Here is a 9130-nt window from a genome sequence, read left to right as displayed (position 1 = left end):
TGTATCAGAATGTTTATTGCAGCCCAATTCATAATTGCCAGGTCATGGAAGAAGCCCAAGTGCCCATCGATCCACAAATGGATCAACAAACTGTGGTATATGTACACCATGGAATACTATGCAGCCATAAAGAAAGATGGAGACTTTATGTCCTTCATGTTCCATGGATGGAGCTGGAAAATGTTCTTCTTAGCAAAGTATCACAAGACTGAACACCATTTTTAAATGAATAATAGTTTTGGGAAGAATCTTCCTTTGTGTAAGGCAATAGAGGTTGGAGAAATCAAAACTTATCTTGAAAAGAAAGTTTGCCTATTCAACAGGAGGCAGAACTATGAATTTGGAAGAGGAAATGGTCTTTGGGAGGGAAGAAGCTGCCTTTGAGGTAAAATAAATGGTCTACAAATAAAGCCTAGAATTGTGCACTGGGCATTTTCTCAAATGTAAATGTGTGTCACCCTAACCCTTAATTAAGAAAAGAAGTTTGAAGAATTGTACCTGGGAGAATATACTTTGCAAATAATTTTTTGTTTATATCTGTTTGCTGAAGAAGAATTGAGAAAAGAAATTTTAATTGTAAAATATGCTTAATTGAGTGATATTCTTTCTTTGGACAAAGAAAAAAATTTAGAAATCAGAAAGAAAAGTTTAAGATTTTCCTTTACAAGTAGAAATTAGAGGGCCATTTTATGCCTTTTTGAAAAAAAATTATGAGATTTTTCCTTTAAATTGTATGTATTAAAATAAATTCCCATAGAGGATTTAAAGGAAAAATTGTACGTATTAATATTATATAACAATATTATTTTGATTACATTCTTCCTAAATTGATCTGCAAATTCAATACAAAACCAATCAAATACCAAACATTTCCTTTAATTATACAAGGGAATTCTTAAATTTATCTACAACCTACAAGGCAGTAGAATAGCCAAAATAATTTTTTCTATAGGATTACCAAGTGATTCCTCTATTATAATCAAGGTTTTATGACTTTATTTTTAGGAAATAGTACATGAAGGTGAGTTTAAATTTCCAAATGCTCCATCACATAGAAAGGTCCAAGGTAGTAAATAGCTTCTAATTTGGGTGCAGGATTTGGGGCAAAGTAATTAAAAAATGAATTTCTGCCTATAGGTCTTGGTGTTTATGGAGATTTTTTTAATGTGCCCCTATTTTGAGAGAATTTGTTACTAGAATATTTTTCCTTAAGATATATGTAAACCGTCAACTTGGGAAAAAGATTATCGGAGTATACCTTCCAAACTTACACTTCCATAATACCACGGCAATTGATTAAACAACTGAAAATAATTTTTTTTAGGGTTTTACTCTGTTTCCCTTATCCTCGCTCACTGCAAACCTCAAACTCATGGGCTCAAGTGATCCTCTTGTCTCAGCCTCCCCAGTAGCTAGGACTACAGATGTCGGCCACCCAGCTATTTTCTATTTTTTGTAGAGACAGCCTCTGGCTCTTGCTCAGGCTTGTCTCCAACACTCCCCTCCCAGAGTGCTAGGGTTACAGATGAGAGTCACCAATCCAGTGACAAGATCTTTTTTTTTTTTTTTTTTTTTTGAGACAGAGCCTCAAGCTGTCTCCCTGGGTAGAGTGCTGTGGCATCACAGCTCACAGCAACCTCCAACTCCTAGGCTCAAGCTAGTCTCCTGCCTCAGCCTCCCAAGTAGCTGGGACTACAGGCGCCGGCCACCTCGTTTGGTTGCAACCATCATTGTTGTTTGGCGGGTCTGGGCTGGATTCGAACCCGCCAGCTCAGGTGTATGTGGCTGGCGCCTTAGCCGGTTGAGCCACAGGCGCCTAGCCAACAAGATCCGTTTAATGGAGCATGGTCATGACATCTTGGCAACGTGTGATTGGCTGCCAGGAGGTCATATGTTAATGAGGATCGGAGTTACTCTTGTTGCCCTAAAGAGTTTCTGGAAATTTACAAGTAAAAATATGCTTTGAACTTAGTCATTTGACCAAATTGTTATGAAATATAAAATGTGTTCAAAAAAGGCAAATGACCTGACCAAAAGACAAAAATAATTTTGCCATCAGTTAAAAGTGGTTGGTCAGGCTAAACTGTAGTGGAGGCGGCCGTTAAAAGGTAACTATACTTTCAGAGAAACCGAACAACAAACATTGTTACTGTTGTTCGGTTTCTCTGAAAGTCTAACACGCCAAAAACCATAAGAAAGAGGTGGAGCCTTTTCTTAGTGGTAAGAGGCATGAAAACTCTCTCAAGTTTGTTAGTTTAGAGAGGTTTATTACTAGTACTCATTGATTTGGGGTGGTTTTAGTCGTTTTTCCGGAGGGTTGTGGCTGTTATCAACGTTCTGATGAGCCTTGCATCCGTTTTATCCTGGAAACTGGGGTTGGACTTCTTAGTCATGCTGGGCCGGAGGCTTGTTTTGGTAGTCAGGGGGAGCAGGTTGTCAAAGATAAAGAGGTAAAATAGAAGAAGGGGGTTTTCGGTTTTGGGTTTTTTTTTTTTTTTTCAGTTTTCCGGTACTTGAACTGAGTTCATTTGTGGTAGGCAGAATTCTAAATTGGTACCTAAATTGTTGCCCTGGTTGCCCTGGTATAGTGTTATATTACAAAAGTTGTGGTATAATTAAGGCCCCAGATCAGTCGATGTGGAGTTAGAAGGGAAGATTATCCCAGGGGAGTCTGCTTTAACCAGATAAAAAACCCTTAAAAGCAGCAGAGATGTTCTTTGACCGGCTCAAGAAAGAGAGCAAACAGCCACAAATGAACTGCCTATGGAGAGGAGCCTCCCTAGGAGTCCTCAGTCCTACAACCTCCAGGAACTCTGCCAACAAGCAAGCGGAAGGAGGGCTATGAGTTCCGGACTCCTGGTTGCTGTGGAAATGGTTCAGTTGTGTGGAGTTTGTTACACAGCCAATGTACCATTTCGAAGGCCTAACTAGTTAGACAATCTAACGCACTTCCTACTAAATTTGGTATTTTTTTTTGCTTTAAGAGTCTCACTTTGTCGCCCTGGTAGAGTATTAGGGCATCATAGCTCACAGCAACCTCAAACTGTTGGGCTCAAGCCTCAGGCTTGATATGATATCATATCAACCTCTCTTGCCTCAGGCTCCCAAGTACAAGCATCCCACACAACATCCGTTTTATTTTTGTTGTTGTTATTAGAAACGGGGTCTCGCTCTTGCTCAGGCTGGTCTTGAACCTCTGAGCTCAGGCAATCCACATGCCTTGGCCTCCCACAGTACTAGGATTACAGACGTTACCTGGCCTCAATAGTTTATTTTAACCAGAGGGCCCTAATATCCTTTTAGTTCCCTGACTACAAGGGAAGCATAATTAGCTAATGCCAAAAACACCAACCCACTTGATCCCCTCATACACTTCCATTGATATTCATATTTCCTTCCCCTCTCCTTCACACAGCAAGTGATGTTAAGTTTGAGTAGAATGGGTTTGGCGCCTATAGCTCAACCGGCTAAGGCGCCAGCCACATACACCTAAGGTGGCGGGTTCGAATCCCCAGCCCAGTCCCTCCAAACAACAATGACGGCTGCAACCAAAAAATAGCCGGGCGTTGTGGCGGGCGCCTGTGGTCCCAGCTATTTGGGAGGCAGAGGCAGGAGACTCGCTTGAGCCCAGGAGTTGGAGGTTGCTGTGAGCTGTAATGCCACGGCACTCTGCCCAGGGGGACAGCTTGAGGCTCTGTCTCCAAAAAAAAAAAAAAAAAGTTTGAGTAGAATGGAGAAGAATAGAATGGGTAAGAAGAATCACGGAGTGGACGTGGGCAGGGAGCCAAAGAAGAGACTCCTGAAATCAATTTTCAAGGATTGGATATTCAACCAGTTGCATATTTTATAAGCAAGAAATTTTAATCTACTCACTTTATTTCTGGGAGATGTAAAATAGTGAGGAGAAAGAGAGTACAAGCATGGCCTCTGGCATTAGGAAATTGACCCGGCACTAACAGGCCATCTTCTTCTATTGGATGTTAACAATCTCACAGGTCACTCTCACATCATAATAAAATAAGACAAAACAAGGCCACTTTATATTTTTGTCTAAGCATAAGCAAAATCCTGATAACTGTGCTATTCACAAAATTCCTAATTATAGAAATATTCCCACTTTCTGACAACATCCAAACTAAATTGAGGTTCTGCTTCCTCACATCCTGTTCCAAACCACTGAACCAAAGCCCAAATCCTCTATGTCATTTCTAATACTCTTTTACTGAGACTCCCATATTTCCCATTAGTGGTGTTCTCCTCTGCAACAAGTAATAAACCCAACATGTTAATCTATGTATCTGTTCCAGGTGATCTTTAGCTGAAGCGAACTGACAATAGACTGTAAATATATAGGACCTGGATTTGTCAGCTTTAATATTGCATATGCCATTCAAGACCTCTTTCTATGGATAGGCATATGTCTTTATGTTGTAAGAGGATAAAGAGTACATTAATGGTATCATTTTGTCTATTTAATGGGTAATGTGATTTTTCCATCTGATTATTTTTTTCTATGTTTATGTATTTAGATCCATCCCACTCATTTGTTGGGTGCATAATATTACATTTTGGCCTGGAGGTTGGATTACTTATTCTATCCCTCTAATAGTATTTTCTTTCAAGTTATTCCATTGTTTTATCATGAAAACAATAACTTTGTGATAATGCTTAATTCTGTCCTTGAGCACAGTAGAGAGATATAAATAGATGCTGAAAGTCTCACATGCTTATTTTACACATGTAAAATTTATTCATTATAGGGACTTCCCACCAGAAATAGAAAATACCATTGATTACTAAACCCCACACTCCATGCCTGAGTCATTTATAGTTATCAGGGCATTATGAAATCTTCACTCTTTCAGATTATAGGGAAAGAGTGAAGGAGAACAATTAAAACAAAGTTGGCCTGTTAAACTTCAGACTAATTGTGAGTTTTATGGAAAGAGTTGTTAAAGGGACTGTTAAATTGAGAGGATTCTCTGTGGAGTTAACAAAAATACTCCCTGTGAAAACAAGAAGAGACTAGGAAACAGAAAAGTTACACTGCAAGTAACAGTGAATGGCAGGGCTGGTACTCAAGCCCACATACAGTTTTCTTGATACCTTTCTGATTAGAAGACAGTTGTGAATGACTCCAATATGAGGGTTACCAGAGCAAGTACAGAACACCTAATTAAATTAGAATTTAATATACACATTTTTTCTTAGTGTAAGCATGTCTTATGCAATATTTGTGGTGTATTTGAAACAAATTTAAGTGGAAATTCTGTAATTTTCTTACTCAATCTCTCAATCCTACCAATATTTATCTACTGTGATTTCCTCTAAATATTAGAATGTATGTGTTGGTTTCCTTCTCCATTTATTTGCTTTTTTTTATTTCAGGCTTTATTCCATGAATATTTACAGAACATCAACTATAGGCTAAACATTGACATAATCATCAAAGATAACATTGGAACAAATATATCAATTTTATGAGGAAGCAAAAGCATTATCTACAAATCACTTATGCGATAAGTGTACTCATTACCACCACTCCTAGTAAAGTTGAAGATCCTAGCTAGTACAATTCTGATAACTTTAAAATCCCAATGGTTTGTAAAAAAAAATACAAATTTCATTACTTCCAAGTTACCAAGTTACTTGCAAGTTACCAAAAACAATAGAAAAATTCAGCAATGTAGCTAACTTCAAAATAACTATACAAAATCAATTATATTCGTATATAAAAAAGAATTACAAAATAATATTAGAGAAAGAAAGATAGCATTATATCAGTAACCAAAATAGAAAGTACCTATCAATATAGCTTTAACAAGAGCTGTGCAATTTTTTTGAATACATAATCATTTACTACTTGTTTGTTACAGAATACACAAGACAAAATACAAATAGCAAACAATTTTTTTCTTATTATGTTTTTACCAAAGTCTAAAAAAAAGATGACTAATATTTATAAATAAAAGTAAAAAATAATTTCTAATAAAAAAGTAGATCACACCAAGTCTTACAGACAGTAGAAATAGAAATACTTCAAAATCTCATTTTCTCTTCAGTAAAAAAATGTTGAGGGAGATGGGCAGAGCAAGATATTTGAATAGAACTCTCTGGTGATCATTCTCTTACAGGAGAGAATTCAACAACTATCCACACAAAGAAAGCACCTTTGAAGAACTGAAAATCAGACAAGCAATAACAGTACCTGATTTTAACATTATGTCAAGGAAAGAGGCATGGAATATAGTAAGAGAGACAGTCTTGCATTGCCTATGCCATCTGGCCTCTATTCCCCTAGCAGCAGTGTACCAGCACACTGCCAGGTAGAGAGTGAATGTATGTGCTTGGGAGAAGGAGAACAAAGTTATAGTGGGATCTTGCCCTTTCACATTGGAACACAAAAGCAGGGCAGAATACTACTGGCAGTCATGAAGGTGGCATTTAGATTAACCCAGCCAGAGTGGAATCCTCCATGCCAGCTCTAGAAATCTGACTTCTGGCTATCCCCAGCAATCCTTGGCCGAGTTCTGTGGCTGTGCTGGCTCAGAACCAGTGAGACATCTGTGGTGATGGCCAAGCAAGTGGCTGTGACACTCTTCCCACAGCTCTAGGCAGTGCAGCTTAAGGAGTCTTCTACCTATTGGGGAATGGAAAGGGAAGAGTATGAAAGATTTTGTCTTGCAAATTGGGTACCAGCTCAGCCACAATAAAATAAAGTACCAAGCAGACTCCTGAAGCCCCTGGTTCCAGGCCTTAACTCCTGGACAATATTGCTAAATCCACCCTGGGCCAGAAGTGAACCTTCTGTCCTAAAGGGAAGGACCTAGTCCTGGCAAGATTCATCACTTGCTGACTAAAGAGGCTTTGGGATTTAAATAAACAGGAATAGAAACATTGCAGACACTACCAGCTTTGGAGAAGACTGGGCTGGCTTCAGGTGTGACCTGGCATATTCCCAACTATGGTGGCCATGAGGGAGTGCCCAAATTACTCTTCTCCCAATTCCAGCAGTGCAGCATGGAGAGTAAGGGAAGAGAGCAAGGGAAGAGAGCTTGGTAATTCAGAGGATTCAAGCATATCTTACACAAGTTAATCAAAGTAGTAATACAAGGAGTCTGCAAGAGTCCAGCATTACTGGGCTTGGCATGTCTCTAGTACAGATATGGCTGAAGCAACCAAAGATTTATATTATAACACTCAATTCTTTTTGAATACATGAAAAGCCCATCTCAAGAAGGATGAACTCAAACATGCCCAGACTGTGAATATTAGAATAAATACCTAACTCTTCAATGCTCAGAATGCAACAAACATTCACAACCATCAAGAACATCCAAGAAAACATGACCTCATTAAGCAAACTGAAAAAGGCACCAGTGGCCAATCCTGGAGTGATGAAGGTATGTGATGCTTTTAGACAAAGAATTAAAAATAGCACTTCTGAAGAAGCTCCGTGAACTTCAAGACAACACAGAGAAGGAATTCAGAAGGCTTTCAGAGGAATTTAACAAAGAGATTGCAATGATCAAAAAATCAACCAGAAATTCTGGAGCTAAAAATTTAGTTGAGAAACTGAGAAATGCATCAGAGTCTCTCTGAAGAAGAATCGATCAAGCAAAAGAAATAATTATTGAATTTGAAGATAGCCTATTTGAAAATATACAGTCAGAAAATATAAAAGACTAAAAAAGAATTAAGCATGCCTACAAGATCTAGAAAATAATCTCAAAAAGAATCTAAGAGTTATTGGCCTTCAAAAGAAGAGAGAGAGAGAGAGAGAGATAGATTAGGGTAAAAAGTTTACTCAAAAAATAATAACAGAGAACTTTCCAAACCTAGAAAAAATATCAATATTCAGTCGCAAGAAGATAATAAAACACAAAGCAGATTTAACCCAAACAAGACTACCTCAAAGCATTTAATAATTAACCTCCAAAACGTCATAGATAAAGAAAAGGTCCTAAGGCAAGAAAAAGGAAGAAGAAGAAAAAAAGACATATAAAGGAGCTTCAATAGATCTGGTAGCAGACTTCAAATTATAGGCCAAAAGAGAGTGGCATGATATATTCAAAGTGCTGAAAGAAAAAAAAAAAAAAAACCTTAACCTTTAGATATTATAACCTGTAAAAATACCCTTCAAAGATGAAGGAGAAATAAAGACTTTCCTAGACAAACAATGGCTGAAGGATTTTGTCAACACCATACCCATTTTACAAGAAGTGCTAAAAGGACTTATTCAACCCAGAAGTAAAGGCCATTAAGGAAAAATAAGAAATTAAATCTGAAGGTATAAAACTCACTGGTAATATTAAGTACACAAATGCAGAGTATTTTATTGCTGTAATTGTGGTATATAAAGCATTTGAGTAGGAAGATCAAAAGACAAACATATAAAAATTATAAATGCAACAACTTTTTGAGAAAGAAAGTATAAAAAGATATAAGTGGAAACAAAAAGTTAAAAAGTGGGAGGGTGGAGCCAAAATGTACAGTTTCTTTAAACTTCTCTTTTCTTTTTAAAAATTTAGACATGTCATCTGTTTCAAATAATGAGTTATATTATGTTCTTGGCAAGCCTCATTGGTAAGCTCAAAACAAAAAACCTACAACAGATAGAAAAGAAATTAAAGCACATTACTAGAGAAAGTCAATTTTACACTAAGGAAGGAAGGACCACAAAGCAAACATAAATTAAATAACAACATGGTAGTTGTAAACGCTCAACTATCAATAGTAACCTTAAATGTAAATGGACTAAACTCTCTGATCACAAGACATAAAATAGCTGAGTGGATAAAATATAAGACCTGACTAGACGTTCTCTACAAGAAACCCTCTTCATCTATAAAGACAGATTGAAAATAAAGGGTTAGAAAAAGACATTCCAAACAATAGAAGTTGAAAAAGAGCAAAAGTAGCTATGCTTCTATCAGATTTCAAGATAAAAACTTCAGGAAGACAAAAGGAAGGTCATTATATGAGGAAAAGGGGTTGATTCAGCCAGAGAATATAACAATTCCAAATATATATGGAACCAACATTATAGCATGCAGATGTTATCAAGAAAGAGGAACATCCCAATACAATAATAATTTGAGACTTCAACACTCCACTTTCAGCATTGGAT

Source organism: Otolemur garnettii, unplaced genomic scaffold (assembly GCF_000181295.1).
Source record: "Otolemur garnettii isolate 467f Iridium unplaced genomic scaffold, OtoGar3 scaffold00216, whole genome shotgun sequence".
NCBI lineage: Eukaryota > Metazoa > Chordata > Mammalia > Primates > Galagidae > Otolemur > Otolemur garnettii.
The sequence above is the reverse complement of the archived record's forward strand: the minus strand, read 5'-3'. Positions refer to the sequence as shown.